Source organism: Photinus pyralis, unplaced genomic scaffold (genome assembly GCF_008802855.1).
Source record: "Photinus pyralis isolate 1611_PpyrPB1 unplaced genomic scaffold, Ppyr1.3 Ppyr1.4_LG5, whole genome shotgun sequence".
NCBI lineage: Eukaryota > Metazoa > Arthropoda > Insecta > Coleoptera > Lampyridae > Photinus > Photinus pyralis.
In genome coordinates this window covers 42093446-42115255 of record NW_022170596.1, presented here as the reverse complement: position 1 = coordinate 42115255, position 21810 = coordinate 42093446, and the positions used below count along the sequence as shown (strand labels likewise).

At 35.5% G+C, this 21810-nt stretch overlaps 1 protein-coding gene across 3 annotated transcripts in view; it reads right to left on the bottom strand.

Moving 5' to 3' along the window:
* LOC116171348 overlaps positions 1 to 21810 on the bottom strand; it is a 91249-nt gene that overhangs the window by 30074 nt on the left and 39365 nt on the right. For 2 of the 3 annotated variants that reach the window (XM_031488129.1, XM_031488128.1), the window contains exon 2: positions 4723 to 4754. The exons of the other annotated variant lie outside the window; for it this stretch is intronic. The gene's annotated coding sequence lies outside the window, so the exon portion shown is untranslated. The remainder of the gene's footprint in view (positions 1 to 4722; positions 4755 to 21810) is intronic. 3 annotated transcript variants of the gene reach the window in all.

Genomic DNA, 21810 nt, shown 5'->3' with positions numbered 1-21810 from the left:
AGGCTAGCTACTTCTTCACCGCTTGAAGACATTTTAAAACTAAACCGAATTTCTTTGATTTGTGGAGTCGTATTTTCGCTACCGGTAAGGAATCCAGATGCTGTAATTAATTTTCTGTTTGTAACCGTTCCCGTGGGAAAATTTTAATGTTTCTTGCAGCATCCGCCTTTGGAAGACGAGAGAAAATTTATATTGCATGATTCAGTTCCTTTAATTCATTAATAATCGTTTCTCAATATTAAGCGAAAACTATCATTTTATTCCATTATCGCAGACCTTTTGCGATTGACTCGAAATTTCATGTAACAATGGGCTATCGAATTTGGAAATTTCATTCCGGTCATTTGAGTGAGCATAAATACTGGTAGCTAATCAGATCGGCTGTAGAAACCTCGGCTGCATTGAGTTAGAAAACTAATGGAGGGAATCAAATGCTTGGCCAGACGTAGACCACGGGAACCAAAAGTGGCCTCTAACTGTGATTAAAGTACCACACCACTTCCGTTATCATTAGCGTCTCACTTCAGTGGCGTAGAGATATAATTTTCTTTCCACTAATAGGAATAATAACAAAAAAACGTATAGAAGGAGTAAAATACATGCTCGTGGTAAAGTAAACAAAATAGACAAGGATGGGAAAGTATGCAGATTTAATATAATCATTGATTACAAATCTAAATATACATCGATGTGTTCCAGTAGTATAATTAAGGCCAGTTTACTATAGCCACTACAACTTGACAACTTCCATTAAATTCACAGTGTTGATCAATAGCTACAATTGACTGGTTGGTCTCAGGTTCATTACAACGGCAGAGAGATTCAATAATAATTTATTGTTTATTGGTCTCAAAATGTATCCGCACTCGTAAAAAAGCTTACACATGATATCAATATTATACAGAGTGAGCAACAAAGATTGAAGCGTGCCGCTTCAGCTAAATTGGCAATGTGCCGCTCATAGCATATGCTGATTTGATACAAGATACGAAATACGAATAGACGCACGTCACTGTGACAGCGCAGAACGTCATTTTCGTATACAACTCCATACAAAGAAGGTAGTTTTGATATTAATAGGAACAAGCGGTGATGACGCACGCTTCAATCATTGTTGCTCACACTGTATAAACTCACACGTTTAGCTGTAAAAACAAGTTTTGATAGTACCTACTGCATATTTGATGAACATTTTCCGGTGCAACCTTTGGTCGAAATCACAGTCAATGAAGCGTTGTGAGCACAAGAGCAAATTTCGAGATCTGTTCTTGAGATATATTTGTAAATGTTAGGTAACCATTTTGCTCAAAGTACTGGTTGGTTTGGAAAACTAAGACATAAACTGGGTACCTACAACCTCGCTTACAACATGATAAATGACATGTCTTACCGATGAAAGGAAATGCCCTGTTTCTTCCCTTTATGAGAAATTTTGCATGATACGCAGCTAATCATTCTCAATTCACAAAATTGCGTGTGATAAAAACACTATGCGGCAGTTAGTTATTTACATAAACCAGAGCACAAACCGATCCGAAATTATTAGGTACTTTAAAATGGCAAATTTAATAAAATTTGAATTTGGTGGAAAATTGACAGTGACAGGACCCGCGCTTTCATATGTCAAATAATGTCGGCCAAAATGTACCTTCACGGGAACCTATCCACGCGAGTGGCCTCTATCTGTGGCAACTTCCGTCTACAAAAATTCTTACCCCCTCTACCATTATATTCCCTCCATTAGTTTTCTAACTCAATGCTCGGCTGCTTAGATTGTGTCTAGTCTCAAATGAAGCGCGCTTAATTGACTTGAATTTTAAGATCGGCCCCAGCTTTTAGCGCATTTTTGCAAATTTATTTGTAAAAAGGTAGCTTTTAATCTCATTTTGGCTGGCTGGCTGGCTGGCAGTAAATGCGATCCCGTAGAAGAACGCTTGTAAAAAGACGAGAAGTGCACGTGTACCTATCGCTATCGGGGCGGTGTAGTTAACAATCTTATGGACAAGATGTGGGGTTGGCGACATCTAGGCGCCATCCCCGAGCGTGTTATACTAACCTGGAGATTTTTCAATTTTTTCTATCTTCTACAGTTTTTCTCCGATTGTTTTCAAATAGGTGTCCTCGGAAAGATCTTGTCAAAGCACACAACTCCTGCGTGGCGGAATTTTGTTTTTTTTCCTAGGGGCGAACTGTACCACTTTGGGCGCCCAAAAGTTTCTTAAAGCTCGAATCGCGGTTTCTCTTTCTCGTGTCGCCAATAAAAGCTCGAGCTATAAGTATCCAAACATTGAGTGCCGGGTTTTTAGCGAAATCCACCAAAATGCGAATTGCTAGTGAACGCGACGTCCGAAGTGGGTACCGACAAAGGGAATATGGTAACCCCTGACGAGATTTTACTGATGGCGCAGTCCAACCTTCAAACGTGCATTGCGGGTGAATGGGACGTCGGAAGTGGGCACCGAGAAAGGGAGGGAGGGTGGTTACTCCCGACAAGATCTTACTGATGGTGGAGTCAATACTGGCTAATAAAACACTGATCTACCACACAAAAATGCGCTGAAGTCCCTTCGATCTCACACAAGAACTTTGATAATTGTTTATTATTACCAGAATCATGAAACGTAAGATGGTAGTGGACAGATGTAGATCATGTTATAATTCCTCAAATCATATAAAACACAGTAATTAACCTAATTCGTAAGGTAAATACCGGAGTAGTATAGACCAACTTAAGACCTTCTGCAGAGGCACCTCTAAATAGCATTATGCGGGTCACTCTGTAATTGGGCGCATGCCTGTTAAGGGCCCAAAACTAAGAGAGGGATAATAAATAAATAAATAAATAATAATAGAAAAATTCACACGTTGAATGACTCCCTCAAAGCTCACAATAACGAAAGGTTACAATATTTTGATGTCCCAATGCAATGTTATGCAATTTTGGCAAAACACCACAAGGTTTCGACATATTTCAACGATTACAAGTCGTACACCATAAATTTGGCAAGTCTGAGCGTGAGCAACGTAAAAATCGCATTTCTCCGTATGATGGTCGAAAATTAAATTCAACTCTACAAATATTTGGATAATATTTAAAAATGTACGTTTACACTTTCAAGCTGTATTGTCAAGGTTGCCAAAGACGTGCCAATCTATTTCGAGTCTATTTAAATGCACAGACAGCTTATTTTAATGGAAGTTGCGATTAAATGGGAAGAAGCGTAATGATGGTGTACAAATTGCGAGATTTATTTTTTCAACTTACATCAGACTTTTGAAATAGATCAAAGGAACAATATAATCCTTCAACAAAATTATGCGGTTGTTTTGGCTAAGATCTAAATCTTAAATTTAAAAAATGGACACTTCCTAAACGGTAATTCGTGTCATATCAAAGCTTACTCAGTGAATGCGAGAAAACCGCTGAGGATTTATTGAAAATAGCGAGCATATTTACAACACATTAATTTTCAAGAGATGATCACCAGTTTACTTTATCGATCAGTGAACTGCATAGTTTACCACTGAATCTTCCTGATCTAAGTAAACCTTTTCCTTGTTTTGTATTACGAATTTATTAATCTAACCTCATACGAGATATATTGTGGTACTATACTAGACGGAACTGCGACCTGTAACCAATTTACAAAAGCATCTGCTTTTTGTTCCGTATTGGCAAAATATTTAGACCGAATAAAGTTACATAACAAAAATATTTACGTCTGTAAAATTATAGATTGCTTATATTACTTGAAATGTTACTCTCAAAGGTGGTCAACGACTTTATGATTTTTAAAGTTTCATATTAGCTAGACTCTGCCATATTGCAGACACTGGCATTGAAAACTACGAAACGTTAATTAATTCTATAAAACTGAACCATATGATCTGATCACTAATGTTTTTAGTATTGTAAGCTGCAACCATTAAATTTATTGCATAACAAGTTGTGGCGTATTACGAGACAATTGATGTAGATTGTAGCTATTGACAACTTATAAATAAGTTATTAAAATTAACGTTTTTTCCCAATTACAACATCATGTGGACACGAGCTATTATAATTAACTACCTAATTTGAATTTTACTTGTGGCTCCCGAAAACGCAGGTTTTATATTAAGTATAATTGAAGGTAATTAAATTAATAGTCCTACATTAATTACCTATATACTATGCTACGATTTTCAATTTCAATAATTTCGTAACACAATTTTAAAGGAAATTGTATCTAATTTAATTAGATTCATGGTTATAAAAAAATCGCATAATGGAAAAACTGGAAAAAGTGCCACAATTTGAATGGCCTAATTTTCACTTCGCAAAATGTCTGCTAGGTTTATCTCGTGGTAAAAGTGCTGGATTCAATTTATTTTTATGGACATCAGTAGTAAACCTTTCTTTCCAAGGATATACGAATGTGTATAGTAATTTCCGACATAATTTTGATATGGTCTGGCTTTTGAATCTGCAGCATAAGCAAAATTTTCAAACTGAAGCCGATCTCACACGACAATAATTTTTTTGGTATAGGTACAAAGTAATAGACCATAAATTTCTGATATTATATACAATGGTAAATTATAAACCATGTGAAACCAGCCTTAAGGGCGCACTTTTCTATAGATCAGCTATAGCATCGATGCTTATATGATTATAATTATGATGATTGCATTATACCATCTACACTGTGAACTGTAATACTGATTTATTATAACACTTACCAGTTTAAAATGAAAAGCGTTGCTGTGCATACCTGAAACAAATAAAAGTTATGTTAATATTTACAGACAATATACCTTCTTTTTTCTGTTTGAGTTTAGTTAAAAATTTTCCCCGGAGTTTTAGTATAAACACCCTTAAAAGCTTGCTTGCGAGTGCGATATCCTCAGTGAATGCCATAATAAATTGGTTATGTATGCAAACAGAATGTGCATTTCGAATACATTCAAACAATTTAAGCCTAGCACGAATGTTGACGTCACTACTCATTACTCAATACTCATTCATTACCGTTGCATAACTAAACTAGATGACATAAGCCACTATCGAGTGATGGTTACATTTTAAATTCAAAGTCTTACACAGGATTAAAAGCTTTGAGATTAAAACCCAAACTACCAGAGTTCGTATTTACTATGCTTAAAATCACAATTTTGCGCCCAAATCAACCACAATGAAACCTATATACACAAATTGAGCTTTAAGGTTAAAACTCAAGTAGGTATCCAGTCACTTTCGTTGAAATCAAGATTTTAATTTAAAAATAAAATCAACACTGTCTAGGAATTCATTATAACTATAAAATGGGACATTTAGTAGACAATTTTTATTGTACTGGAAAATTTCTTATATGGCAGTAGTCTTTAATTTAATGTGTTAATGAGTCAACAGTTCCATTTTCTCCACCAGGATTTGCTACTACAACCTATGCTTTTGACTAAACCGGAGTTGGAACCCATATGAAATATAGTATTTTACATTATTAGCCAGGTAAGTGAGTTTTTACTGGCGATAGGAGAAGTTGACTGGCGAGCCGTTAGGCGAGCCTGTCATCTTCTAGAGCCAGTAAAAACTATTACCTGGCGTATAATGTACAATATTTTATTTGTTACTCATTTGTAAACGTAAATAATTAGTTCTTAAATTGATCTTGAAGAAATGTCTAAAATATCATGTGATCCATGTAACAGAGACTTCGCATTAATTCTGGCCAATGAAATTACTAGATTACTAACTTGTAAAATTTTTACAGGTCTGCTGTCAGTTTTACAGGTCTGCTGTCAGTTTTACAAGTCAGTAGCGTTTAAACATGACGTTTACCCGTTTGCGTTTTGTCTTGTTAATCAACGTTTACAACTGAGTAACAAATAAAAGTATTTACGAATAAGCATTTCATTTCAATTTGGATCTCCGTAGTTTTTCCATTTTAGAATTTATTGTAATTGTGAAATTTTATTTATTCCATTTTAGATAAGACTTGTTAAGTACGACAAGTTTGAGTATTTTATAAATGATTTATTTAAGTGTTTGCGCCAAGAACTTTTGATATCAGGCGAAAGTTTAATTAATTCAAACGATGTGTGCTTTTTTTCGGCGTAAGTGGGGAAGTTTCATGCGTTCTTTCCCAGTCGATCTAATTGTGATTGGCGTTTTGTTTGTAAATACCAGAAGAAGGAGATTATGTATGGCGGAGGTGGTGTTTCTTTAAGTAATGGAGTCGATAAATGAACGCAGTTGGTTGGCGACGGTTGAAAGTGTGTATGTTTCTTTACGTCGGTCTGTACGTTTTATGGAAAAAGTCGGCGGACCTATTAAGGTTCTCTTGCTCTTAAAAGTTAAAAGTTTGTATCGTCTGAACAGCCACCGAAAATTGGTCATTTAATTCATCAAGTTAATGTTGTCTGTCATCAAGTTTTGTATGTTACAGAAAAGTGAAGTTCAGAAACTGTCAGCGTTTGTATTGAGTGCGCTTTGTTATCCCCAGCCTGTGTACGAGCAGATTATTTGGATTATTTGAAAAGAAAAACTGTAGGTAATTCTGATATTTCTTATTTTTACTATCGACCGCCTACGTGCGGAATAATAAATGTCCAAACAAGCTTTACAAGGTTGACTTGCTTTCGAGAATTTTGTTTAATTTTCTTTTCATGTGTTCCGGAATAAAATTTTGCATTGTCAATCAATTAAGTCTGTGTTTATTCGAACCCATTGTGAAATTCGGATTTACTTCAGATGCTGATGCAATTTTTGTAATAAATTAAGTTGATCGAGCCACTGAGTCTCCTGAAACTTTAGTTGAACTCAATATTGGGATTTTTCTTTGCAGCAGATACCAGAGGTGTACGAGGAAGGATCACACAAACATTTATTTGAGTTAAATGGTATTTTTTGGGTGGTTGCATGCAGCAATATTTTGCATAAACATATTTTTTAGATTTAACTGAAACTCCTTTTTTGTTTGCACGTTCGTTTCACCTCTGTCAACCGCCCGCATTTTCCCACCCTTTTATTGCTTCTGTCTTCATTTTCGGTATTAGTCACTCTAAAATAGTTTGTTTGTGTAGTATTAAGGTTAGGTTTGTGACAGCTCTGAATAAAATGTAGAATTTTGATTTTTGTGAAATGTATTGCCAACTTTGAACGTAATACAGAGATTTTATTCTTGACCAATAATACAAACTATATGTTTTTTTATAAATTTTATTTACACCCAAGTAGGTTCATGGGCTAACTTGAAAATTCTCTCTTAATATTCTAGAAGATTCGGTTTACGAATTTTAAAAATGACAGTCTGCATTATTGCTGTTGATTATATGGGTTGCACTTGCACCGACTCATAAATTAAAATAATAACTTAAAACTCAGCACTGATCCGTTGGGTGGTTTGCTTTTAGCTTACCTTTCAACTAATTTTTAGAAGGTTGCCAAAAAATGCCCCCTCTTCTCGTAAACGTAATAAATGAGATATAGAAAATCCAGGCTTGAATTAGGCCTTGTCGGGTATATTGACAAATTCAAATACATAATGTACGTTGGAACAAAAAACTATCATGAACTAAAACATTATTTTTCTTGCTGAACTAGCCTCTTCACTTCCAATTTTTTCAGTCCCCACCCCTACAACACGCAGGCAAAGACAAAGGACCCAACAAATCTGAAACGGGCTCGTCTAATTCCGCCCAAATTCGGCACTCTTTACCGCGGTCACCGACCAATTGAAATCTACCATTTTCATCTGAAAGTTGGTTCGGCTAAAAAACCCAAATAGCCAAAACGCAACTCTACGCCAGTGAATAAGGAATCTTATTCAATGCTTTAATGTAATAAATAGTAATAAAAATGTCTATACAATTGATCAATAAAGAAGTATGCCATTGTAAAATAAAATTGAATTCGTGGTACCTATATGTATATTCTTTTCTTCGCCCCACTTTAAATTTACTACACTAAAGTCCCTTTCGCGAAATGCTGCTGAGAAAAGCAATCTAACAAAAAAGCCTACTAAAATTATTTAAATCTGAACTAATTCTAAAACTCCCTCTGAAAATTGCGATATCCGTGTGTACTAACCTTTACTTAGAATTTAATTTTCATCCCCTAATAGATCAGTTTGACGAACATGTATAAAACAATCGGCTTGAAAAAACGTGATACTTGAAAGTGACTACATTTTGTCCTCTTTCCAAACACAGTTCAGGAGTCTAGGATTTTTTGGTATGAATTTTGCGAAAACTGGTTTAGGAAGAGGTACAAATTTACTACTTCGACTGAGCTGGTGTTGGTGTCTTTACGAGAATTTTTTCAGTGAAAATAGGTTTTTAAATCGACACAATAAAGGTCGCATTACTCGCGTTGCCAACGTTACTTATATACCTACGCTACACGATGTGATACAAATTGAACGTATTTTTACCAATTGACCTGGCGCCTAATTTGGCGAAACCGATTATTATTAATTGCTACTAAATATAGTGCAAATGTTTAGAAATGCGACTTGCGTATTTCTAAATTTGAATAACTATAACACTTTACATAATATATTAGCGTATCGTTAATACGGTTGTAAACCATCCAATTAACAAATTTGTGCTGTAAAAAAAAAGTAGCGATTTTTAACGTTTGTAAAAACATCAAAATTTCTATTCTTAAGTTCCAGTCTCTCTAGTACCTATAAACTTCAAGAAACAATAGGGAAGGTGGAATTGGCAATAAAATTAAAATTAGGCACCAACTGAAACGATGGTGATGTAACCCATACCAGAATAAGTGTTTCGTTTTAATTTTTTTATGTTCTTCTTAATAGAGGCTTGTCAGTTTTAAGACATTTGCGTTTCGGCGCCATTTCCAATCACAGAAAATTTCCGGAGGACTGTTTATTGTTACTTCGCATTAGTTGACCAATTCCATGGTCACATTCTAGACATATACCGATCGCGATCAACATCGCATTAACATTATAGAATCTCAAGTGCCGACTTAAATATTGTTTACCTATTTACAGTTTTTATAAATGCCATATAGTAAGGTATCCTATTTTAACGATTACGAATGTGGTGGTGTTGCGTAACTACCAAATACTACGCTGACTATTTACAATTTCTTTCATTAATTGGTGATTTAATAGCGTTAAAGTCGAAGCTACTCATTTGTATAAACAAATGGATAATAATATTTAAACGACAAGGTGACGAAATGAACTTTTAAATTAACAAAAATGTGTAAACATATTGATAATCTGAAAAGGAACCCATTCATCTATGTCAATGAATTAGATAAACGTTTATTGCTTCATGCGTGAAATGGATAATAAAATAAACTGTGTATTTACAATTGTAAAGAAATCTCATTGAATCTGTTTCCTAAAGTAGGTAAAAAGAAATATTGCAGTTAGGGATTTTTATGGGTCACAGAGAGTGCAATCAGTACCTTCCCTACTCCTAGTATAACAAGCAAATTATGATCATTTTAATCTTTTCGGAAATGGTACCTATACGCGAATAGATAATAGAACTTGAAAGCTAGAATGTATGCCATTGGAGATACGGTCTAAAGTTTCAGGAACATCATTACAGAGTTTTCAAGATCCGATTCGATAGTATGCTGAACGTAGTTTCTCATGTATGAACTTTGCGTATATGTAATATCCTCTATGTCATATTAGATAGCTAGGGGAAGATTTACTCTATAGTTTTATCGTTTACACTTGCACCTCCATAGCTACCCCAACCCAACTTTAGGTGTTTTAATAATCTTGCTGAAAATCTTCGTCTAGCTGCATCTCCCCATTGTCATCCACTTAACTCTCCGAAGATCGTGTGATCAGAGGGTATATCCCTTTTTCCAATAGATTCCGATATAATTTATTTATTATTTATTATCCCTCTCTTGTTCTGAGCCCTCAACACGCTTGCGCCCAATTACAGAGTGACCCGCATAATATTACCCTGTAAGATTTCCTTTTAGGTATAGGGACCCAATCATATGACTCTCAAGAATACCTGCCGAAACAGCGTTTTTCAGACTGCGGAAATTGGGTGCGATCATCTAGAAACAAGCGTGAACTTTCGATATCCCGGTACCTACGATTGTGCTGGTTCACCAGTTAAGTCGATTTGTCGGTAAAACAGATTTTTTTTTAATTAGGAATCTTCGTCAATTCGATGGGGGTTCACTTGTCATTTTAAACTGGGGTAACTGGGGGTGCGAGAGTAATCGTTAAAACTAAGGTAACTCTTCCACTAAACGTCTCTGGTGCAACCCCAGAGAAGTATTGGCACTTCTGTTAATAATAATAATTAATAGTTTTTATTCGTCGTCTGAACTTAGCGTTAAAGTAAAAATAAATAATAAAATAATTGAACATGCAAATGTGAATTGGTTTTAATGTATGTCGCCCACATTTCCTTTAGAGACTTGTGGCCCGGAAAAGGCAGCTTTATTATACCATAAGGGGTGCGCGAAGGAGCGCGGCCCACATATGAGAACTTCGTACGCGACATCCAAGAAAGACGGTCGATAAATAGAGCAATGTATCGAGCCATTGTTACTGTTCAATAAACGTCCATTGTAAATTGTTGTACAGTGTTTAATTTAGGGGTGTAATACCCCTAATCCTTTATATCGTTAGTGAATCTTTTACGTGTATTTCAATTTTTAATTAACTCTTTGGGATTATTGCTGTTCCACAAAAAGGAGTAAAGAGAGATATTTGTTTCAAAGAGAGCCAATTTTGAAATTTACATAAACTCTCCAGAACATATTGGAGTGCAAAATTTGAACTAATATTTTTCCAAATTGTGGTTACACATTCTTGACAATTAATGAGATATGGATGAGACCGGAATGAACTAAATTCTTTCCTAATTTTATACCTTTGTTTTAACCTCATCAGCTAGCTGGAAGTAAAAGTACAGAAAGGTAAGTTTAAAAAGTACTACCCACAACAACAAAGAGAACGAAAAAATTGGTAGAAGAACATGAGAAAACTCTTTGTGAGGTACCAATACCAATCTGCGCCATTTTTCGGGGAAGGATTACCGAACCACCTTTTTATCTATAACCGCCCGTTACACAACTTAGATCATATTTGACTTGCTGACTTAAGAGGGCAATTCTATGTTTACGCAAACAGCCCATGTAATTGTCCGTAGCATTTTCTTCTGTATGATGGGTTCAAGCTATTTTCCCTAAGTTCCACTTAAAATATACAACTATCTAGCCAATTAAAACTATTTAAGTTAAAGCTTAAAAGCTTTCTTATTAAGTAAAGCGTTCTATTCTGTTGAAGAGTTTCTGCTTTACGATTGAAAACTTTTCCATGTAATTATTAAGCATGTACGAGTATAATATTTTAGATTTTTCCATTGTTTTGACGAATGTAAGTTTCTTTTGCTAACTACGCATGAAATAAATATTATTATTATTATGATTATCATAAAAGATTAGAGACTGTACGTGGGTATAATAATAATATTTTAAGATTGACAGTAATGGAGGTGCCATCGCAAATAATATTTTTTAAAGAAAATATGCGAGTGTCACGTGAAGGAACACCAATGCACACTTCCATTCTAGTTAAATAAGAAACTTATCAATTGAGAGGTATGGTAATACCCCGGATTCCATAGTGTTGTAGCTGGTATAAATGAAATATGATCAAATGTTTTAGAATAATAAAAAAAATGTGCAGTGACTTTTTTCCCTAATTCAAGATTTCTAAGGATACAGCTTACAAATTAAAGGATTCCATCTTGGATGGATAATCATCTTCGGAAACCAAATTGATGCGGTTCCTGGATCTTGTGACGTAGTAGGAAGTTCATTAAATGCACATAAAACGCTTTCTCAAGCATTTTTTAAAAAGCGGATAGCAAAGATATAGGACGCTAATTCTCAAATTCGCTTGTGATGCCTTTTTTGTGTACAGGAACCACAATTGCAGTTTTTAGTACTTTTGGAATACGCATTGGTGATTGACATATAATATTCACAATTTCTAGTTGATCGAATTATAGATGGTGTATTTATAGTTGGTGCCGATAGTGATGTTTTAGAAATGCCTTCGGATATTCACCACGCTTGGTTTCCTTGATCGAGAGTATTTTCCAAGCGCATTTGGAGCTTTCTGGTGCATTCTCGTATAAATTCAATTAGTTCCTGGTGGTGTTCGTAAAGTGAGTTTTTAAGTTTACGTCCCAGATTTCATGCTGAAGAGAACCTTAATGATGTCCCTATTCAAGGTTTCGTATTCTTGTGTACGATTTCTATCGACAAAGCCAAGTCAAAATAATAGCAAGTTTTCTCCAGAAAATTGGAAAATTTGTTATCCGAGGTAGGCTGGGAGAATACAGAGTGTTGATGAGGTCGTCGGATTAAGTGTTTTTTTTCTACCAATGTTGATGTTAAAATCCCCACAAATAAAGGTTAATGCATTTTTAATTACAAAATAATGTGAAAGTTTATCGAGCTGGTTTATAAACAACTTGACGTCATTCGAAGGTATTTGGTCTAGACTAAACAAGAGTAATGATAGATTATCAGTTTTACACTGGTCACCGCAAACGAAATTTCACTGATAGCATTGTTTAAATTAAACAATGCTGATAGGTAATAGGAAAGTTACACGTTTCGGTTAAAAAACCTATCTCGGGATTATTCAAAGTGATTAAGGATAATGCATAATTCTAAACACAATAAAATCATCTACAAAAATTTCAATGGTTTGGTCATGAATAGAAAAATTATCAAAGTCCTCGTGTGAGATCGAAAAGACTTCAGCGCATTTTTGTGTGGCAGATCAGTATTCTATTAGCCAGTTTTGACTCCACCATCAATAAGATCTTGTCGAAGGCTACCACATTCCCTTTATCGGTACCCGCTTCTGACGTCTCGTGCACCCTCAATTCGCACCTTTGAAATTGTTTCGACTCCAGCATCAGTAAGATCTTGTCGGGGACTATCACATTCCCTTTGTTGGTACCCAGCTCCGACGTCCCGTTAACCCGTAATTCGCATTTTGGTGTATTTCGCTAAAAAAAACCGTAACAAAATAATTTTGGGTACTTCTCATAGGTCGAGCTTGTATTTGCAACAGGAGAAAGAGAGAACGCGATTAGAGCTCCTCAGAGCGGCCAAAGTCAACTACCCCTCGAAGACGCGTGCCTTGCAAAAACTAGTTAATTTTACCCCTAAGATAAAACCAAAATTCCGTCATGCAAGAGTTGTGTGCGTTTATAAGACCTTTCCGACGACACCAATTTGAAAACAATCGGACCAAAACTGTAGAAGAAGAAATGAAAAAACTGAAAAATCACAAGGTTAGTATAATACGCTCGGGGATGGCGCCCAGATGTCGCAGACCCCACATCATGTAGTCCCGTCCCTAAAGTTGTTAATTGCACGTAGGTGGCTTCTCGTCTGTCTACAATCGTTCTTCTACGGGCTTGCATTGACTGCCAGCCAGCCAGCCAGCGGGTCAAAGTGAGATTAAAAGCTACCTTTTTAAAAATAAATTTGCAAAAATGCACTAAAAACCAAGGCTAATACAAAATATATGAATTTGATACATTTCACGTTTTGAATGTTTGTTATCGCTTAAAAATACGAGTACGTATACAGTTATACCAGGTATCTACCGGGCAGTTCATAAAATTCTGAAAAAAATACCATTCCATACAAAGGCCAAGTCTTACAAGATTAGGGTAACATAAATACGATTGGCTAATTCGCTTCTGTGAATTAATGTCCTAAAGATAACGAAAATCCCTACTTGTTTTCAGAGGATCGCAATGTCCTCATTGGGCAAGTATCCTTGGGATCAAATTGGGTAGTTATTTCTAGAGGGAAATGTAACAGGAGAATTATGTCGGAATCTATTGGAAGAAGTGATCAACCCTCTGATCACACAATCTTTGGTTGTGTTGTAATTGTAATAATTCACAGAATTGCAATTAATGGTATGTTGTTTATGTAATTGTTATTCATAGTTATTTCACCTCAATCAGAGCAAAGACTAGTCTTTGATCAGAGTTCAGAGAAACTCGTTTCGACAGTAAACCGTGATCAATAGCGCTGATGTCGAAACGCGTTTGGTTTGATTGTAGAAAAATTCGTCTCTGGAACATTCTTCCTCCAGATATTCACCCTGGAATGATTGACTCTCGAAGTACTTGTCCTGGAAGATTCTCTCGACTAGAAGGTTCGTCCCAACTCGAATATTCGCTCTGACTCGTCAATAACGTATTGGGATTAAGAAAACTTGCCATGGGAAAAGTGTAAAACTCTTCTATTTTTAAATTAATCCATAACCTAACCATGAAATTCGCGTGTTTCACTTGTCCGAATGGGCCTTGGCAACTTATGGTGCTTATATACACTTCGAGCAGGTTTTTGTTTTGTTTAACAACACTAGTTGTCAAATGCCGTTAGGATGCAAATTATTTTTTTGGCCAGTTTACCTTCAAATAATGCTTCAAATAAATCCAAGCCGTATGAGATTTTATTTGGGAAAATTAAAATGGTGGCGCTATAGTTTATATGCAACCTATACTTGAATACTAATGTGCAAATCGTGAAAGTATGTAAGCGCACTTAATATAACGGTCTTAAGTGCTTGATGTTTACTTTTGAAGCATTGATATTATATAATGCTGAAATTGAAATCGGATTTGAACTGAAAAATATGCTTTATACCATATACATTTATAAAAGAATGCTTTATACACGGATATCGTAAAATGGGGGAAAGGAATTGGATTGCTGCTGAGGTTTTCTTAAAAAGAAATTTAAAGTAAGAGGTCTTAATTCTTCTGTGAGTCAGCGAAATAACGACTTTGATATTTTAAAAGCTCAAGAGTAAATTAATATTTGCCAATCTTCATTAATTTATTTTTATAGCTATTGAATTAATCATTTGACATACGATATACGAGCGCGAGATGAAATTGGTTATTATAACTCGGTTCATATCGACCTAGATGTTATTTACAAAACCACGCCTAGCCATAAGTGGAATGGTTTGCACAATCCCCTGTTAAAATAAATCTTTTTGGAAACGAACATCTCTCGCACGCATGGAGAACGCCGCGCATTATATTTGGGTGCAGTACTACACCCACCTTTGTTAATTATTGACGATTATTTAGGACGCACTCAGTGTCTCTGACCTGTATACTTTTCTTGTGCAACGCTAATAACACAATTATGCGTAAAATTTGTTACTCGGTCAAGGATATTGAGGTGATTTTGGGATGCGACACTTAAAAAAGAGTCCAGTTTTTGCAATAGCTATAATTTGTCGTTTCCCGGTACGTTGTACAATTTTTGGCGAATGTACGCGGAAGTAATATTACATGATTATTCAAAATCATTCCACTGTAATCGAAAGTGGTGTTGAAATTAAACAAGTGCCAAAATTTTGTACTGGCACATTATTAGGTTTTATGATCTATTCAATCCATTTTAGGACGTGGTTAGATTGGTAACATTTGTGAAAGTTCCTTTTTTAAAACTTTATTTATGCTATTTTAAACAGAGATATTCATAATAGAACTAAAATTATATTTCATTGATGTTCCAATTAAGATAACTAAAGCATGCACCCATGAAGATGGCCGCAAAAAATGCGCAAATTAAAAGTTAGCGAATCTACCTTGTTCTGAATTCAATGTACAGGGTGTTCTATTTTTGAAACTTTCATTGTGCCGTTTTTGGGTCAAACTTTTTATCAATTTTTATTTAATAGTCTGCCGTTTTCAAAACGAGGCCAAGTAAAAAGTAAAAGAAAAAGAAAAATATAACACTGAAAAAATTAAAAAAATTCAATATCAATTCAAAAAGATTCAAAAGATTAAAAAAGTTATGAAAATATCAGATATTCATATTTCTTTTTCATTGTTTTTTATTTTTAAACTTTTTTTTAATCGTTCTGAATCTTTTTTGAATTTTTTTTAATCGCTTGAGTCTTTTCTTAATATAGTCCATGTTATATTTTTGAAAAATAATTTAATGTTATATTTTTAGGATATAATATATAAAGTGTTCTATTAAAAAAAATTAGGTTAGATACGATAACTCTTTACCTGACCCAGTATACTTATTTAGAAAACTGCAGCAACTTTTTCATAAATATTTTTCTGTTTTTTTAAGTAATAAAGTATGGGTCGTGCTGAAATTGACAATTTTTGATTTCCCCGGATTTCTTAAGTAAGTGAATATTTTCAAATTTTAATATTACTGTTTTAAGTTTGATTCAAAAATAGCACATATGAAGCCTATATTAATTTTTTTATATGACTAACAATTACGGAGAGCTCATAAAAGTGTCGAAAATGACACCCTGTACCTTTGATTTGCAGTCAGATTTTCGTTAAATCTCTGTCGTCCGTATGCAAAATAATTAAAAAAACTGCAAAATTCGCGCCGATAAATTCGCCCTCGGAATATTCGTCTCAAAGTAACTCGCCCCTGGAAAACATTCCCCGGAAAATTCACTCAAGGCAAATTTCCACCGGGAAGATTCGACTGAAGATTCACCCACAGAAATATTCATGGTCGCAATATTTGTCCTGAGAGTCTTCCCCAACAAATTTTGGTCATGATGATGAAAAGAATTTGTCTGGATGATTAGAGTCAACGAAATATGTGTCATTTTTGCGCAGGGATTTTCAATGAGTTTTTTATTGTTTAATTGGTTTTGGCGTCTAGATAAGGATTACCTCCGTTTTAAGAGGGATATAAATTTACATTTCCTAATTCATCATGAAATAAAGTCAACGCGGAATTTGCTGTGCGTGCAAGTTCTGAAAAGAGATTGGGATTGATTAAACAGCCGTTTGAGATTGGTGACGCAAAGGACACAAACCAATAGAAAATTCCACAGAATTATGCGTTGTAACATTTGAAATTCCATGGATGGCAATTATCAGTTCACATTTTGTTGGATTCACCAATACTCCAGAAATCCAAGGAAACATTGTGAATTCTGTCAACTTTTGGATATTAGCCAGAATGGCGTATATGCGCTAGCATTCTTATGTCCAATAGCACCGTCAAATCTAAACTTTGTTTAAAATCATGGCAACGATTGTCGCGGCAATGGTTTTCATGGATATTAAACTATAATTAATGATCTTAAACGCAGTCGGAATTTGACTATTTAGGAATCAGTGTCGAGGGGGTGCATGTTCTTGATCTATTCTAAATGCCCCGCTATAAAATTCATTTAAAGTGATATCAGAAATCGTTTTACCTAAACATAAATCAAAAACAAGTCTCCGCAGCGTTATGAACCAATAGTAAAACATCAGGCAGGTTTTTAAACGATATACCTACAACTTAGAAGAGATCACCTTGACAATAAAATAAGAGTCAGCACGCGGAAGAGATTGTATTATTCCTAATAAGCGAATTTTAAGCGAGTAAAATTGAAATTAGATAATAGAGCTTTTCGTGCAATCCTGATCGCGAAATAAAAGACACCACCCACAATATTGAAGTCGAAGACTATTGTCGTAACCACTTACTATTCCATCTAAGTGCCTTCTTTGAACAATCATATTGTACGCCCACCACCTCCAGTACAACTTTGCGAATTCTTTCGGAACAATAAAATGTGGCGAATTGTTCGAGTCTACTTACCCACAGGAGGTTCAATGAATTCTCTCGGCCAATATTATCATAATGATCATGTCATTACTTGCCATTGGAAGTAATTGATCGTTCATTAAATTCTACCTGGGGGTCACAATACGTTACCGGGACATCAATTACATGTGAATATCGGTATTAGAAATCTTCCTATTCTGCCAACGCGATGGTATCGGTGATGGTAAAGCATGCGAGCCGAGTTTATGTCGAATAAATTGACAAGCAAGCTGCTCTTCCTGAGATCATTAGTAATAAAGTTAACAGCACCCTCGTTATTAACTCGCTAATTATTTATATTAGGGGGTATAAAAGGGAATTTGCACGTTTGTATGTTTTCGTTTATTGCTAGACATTAGAGAATATCCAAATAAGCTGTAGAAATACAGAGTAATGATATCATAAAGATTTTATGACGAAGACCATAAAAATTTAATCACTCGCTCGATTTGTTTAGAAAAATTGGTTTCGCGGAGTTTACGAGTTGGGTTTACCTAGCCTGTGTTAAACAGTGAGGTAATGAAACGGAAGTGAGGTCGATTTCGTGAACAAGTGGTGACGCACAATAATTGTGGTCATTGCATAATTTTTTCGGGAAGAAGTAAAGGAAATTTGTTTGGGAGCTACAGCATGCCCTGAAAATAGAATTGGATCATAGCACAACAAAGTGTATAGGTACCTACGGTTTGGTTTGGTACAAAACCACATTCTATGTTAGGTATGTATAGAATCATGTCTTCGTAAACCTTGAACGTAACAATAGGAGATAAAGTGTTTACGAGTGGTAAAAGTTATAAACATTAAATTATTGCACTTTAAAACCACTGCGATATACAGCTCTTGCACATGACCCTTTCGCCTACATCAGTGATGACATCAGGACGAAAGTGTAAAGAATCTACAGAGATACATAATAATCTTCCTATGTATTTTTTTAAATGGACGAATTTTAGATCGGATTTTAAGGATGTTAAATAGAATCCCTCAAAATGTGGAAATTACGTGCTTATTGTATTATAATCTCTAAATTATCCACGAAAACGCATACAAAATGTATTATGTAAAGTGAAACTTGATTAAAAAACGATGAACTATAAAAATAAGAGAGAAACAAACTGTCTTCCTGTATTTCCTAACGTTTTCGTCGATTGACGAATGTCTCAAAAATGGAATATCCAAGGAAGCTTTTACTCACAAAAGGAAAGTGAGGGGTTAGTCACTAGAGTTGGACTGGGTCACTGGGTCACTGGGTCAACTGGGTCACCTGGGTCACTGAATTAAACTGGGTCACTGGGTCGCTGGGTCACGTCATACTCTCTTCAGTTAGACCCAGTGACCCAGTTAGATCCAGTGACCCAGTTTGACCCAGTGACCCAGTTTGACCCAGTGACCCGGTTTGACCCAGTGACCCAGTTTGACCCAATTTCACCTGGGGACCCAATATGACCCAGTAACCAGTAATACTACAGTACTACAGTAATAATACTCGATTGCTTGACAACTGCCATTTCTGTGATGTTTGCTTTAATACTGCCGTAAAAAACTTTCCATGTCCCGAATTGTATTATAGTAATGTTATTTCTGAACAGTTCCCTCCTTCATTTCTTTGCTTCAGGGCTTACCAGTTGCTTACTGGTGTTCATTCACATTTAATTTTCTTCTACCAGTTAGCTTAATCCAAATACATCTTTTCTCTAAATACTCTCATTGACTACTTCACTACAAACTGTAAACAAATGCATTTGATTTTTTAGGTATTAGTTCTCTTGAATGAAATTGGGCTACGTGCTTGTTGGCGAATATTATTGAGGAAATTTTTTTTTAATTAAAAGTTACTTGAAATTGTTTTGGATGCCAAAATGTAAATACCAATACAAACCTAATGCTATAAATTTGAATAAAAATTAACCTTAAGACCTAGGGGTCAACGGTTTAAACTGGGCCACCGGGTCAAGATGGGTCACCGGGTAAAGCTGGGTCAGTGGGTCACCGGGTCAAGCTGTGCCACAGGGTCAAACTGGGTCACTGGGTCAAGCTGGGTCACCGGGTCAAGCTGGGTCAAACTGGGTCACCGGGTCAAGCTGGGTCACCGGGTCAAACTGGGTCAAGCTGGGTCAAGCTGGGTCACCGGGTCAAGCGGGGTCACCGGGTCAACTGGGTCACCGGGTCACCGGGTCACTGGGTCAGTAAACTAACTGGGTCACTGGGTCACTCTATGCTTGACCCAGTCCAACTCTGTAGTCACGAGACGTATCCCTCACTTCAAATACGCATATCTCGCTAGAGATTTTTATTTCTCTATAGGTAAATCTCTTCGACTATATGATTAAAGAGTACAGAACTTATTAAGTCCTACTGCATCAGGGGCAAAGGGCCACCATATCAAAGTGTTGGAAATTTTATATCATCGGATTTTAGAGAACTTAAACTGTACCAAGACTAATGCCACTAAAAGTTTCGCCTAGTAACTGAAAAAAATGTACGCTAGGTTCCAACCACAAATCGTTATTTTCAAGTACATGAGTATGTCGTTGCCAAATTACTATACTGCAATATCACTGATAGATGTTTCATTGCCAGATTAATTTTAGAATTTCTTTCATAACTGATGAGAAAAATTCCACCGAAATTGTTGCATGAGTACCTAACAATTTGGATACCTTCATAATGAAAATGGTTATCAAACATTCACTTCTAGCCGCTTCCCCACTGAAATCGAACTAAAAATAACAGTGTTGATATATTTTTGTCATGATTCAGATAGTTAGGATCAAGCCAACCTTGACTCAGATGCCAGGTCTGTAAATATTTGAAAAACTGTAGTAGTAGCTCCAACACGGAAGGCAGGTGGAGAAAGTGGCTGCAAAAACCCAAATGTCTGATATGGAATTTTTTAAGAAATCAAATCAGCTGGGAATTTTCGAGAATCAACAGTTTTCGAGACACACGATTCAATTTTGATATCTTAATACCATTTCAATTCAAAAATTAGAACCATAATAATTCATAGTTCTAAGATCGGAGTCGAGATTTTAAAGTATACATCATTTTAAGTTTCAAAAATCAAAACTTGCTTAAAAAAGGTTATTCCTTTGTCGTAAACTACAGCTTTAAAAAATGTTAACGCTTTCGCACGTAAGCCAGGAAAATTTCAAGCAAATATGTTTTAAGAGCTCTTCAGAGGTCTTAAGAGTTCTTAAGTTCTTAGAATCTTGTAGGTAGCACCTTTTAGAGGCTTTTAAAGATTTACGCCTATGCTTTAATTAATCTTTTAGAGCATTCGAGGCGCTTCTGGAGTTTTATAAAGGAATCTTACAATCTTCTACAAGGTTTAATAGCATTTCAGAGCTTTTAATGGGATACTAGAACGCCATGTTCCTTTTAAACGACTCCTCTTGAAAATTTTTAAACATTTTCAAGGAGCTTTAAGGGTTTTCAAGGGGAAAGTTTTAAACAGCTTTTGTGAGGAGCATGTAAAAGTTTTATTTTAAGGATAATTAACAGTATGGATTAATGTTTTCTCTGCGTGAGTGTTTAATGATCCCGACAGTCTTTTAGTGCCCTTTACAGAGCCTCCAAGACCAGTTGAAGAGCTTTTGAGAGACATTTTAATAATATTAAAAAGTAGGTATTTAATATATGAAATTTGATCTTTAAGAACTGTTATGGTTTTTAAAGTGTTTAAGAGACTTTAAGGGTACAAATTGTCTCCAACAGTCTCCCAGAAGAAATAATTTGTGTAAGAGCAGAGCCTTTAGGAGCTTTTGGGAACCTCTGAGAGCAAAGACGCCGACTTTTGAAAATTCCAAGGGGGGCACAACCGTTTCTACCAAAAACTTGACACAAAAATAATTTATATTTCTGTATTTTAAAATTTTAAAGAATTTACTTACTCTCCTACATATGTTATATGTACATAATAAGTAAATATACCTAACTACGAGCCGTTCAAACTTAAAATTTCTCAAGAAGGAAAAAAATAAGGTGTAAAAATACTCTCAATTCATCCTCAATCGAATGAACCCGTACAAAACAACGAAAATCAGAGGCTTATACTCTACCTTTTTGTTGTTTTTACTTATTAAAGTATATGAAATTTCTAGGGGTGGCATTGCCCCTCCCCCCTAAATTGTTCCAGCCGAGGCACGTGTCCCCGTGCCCCGGCG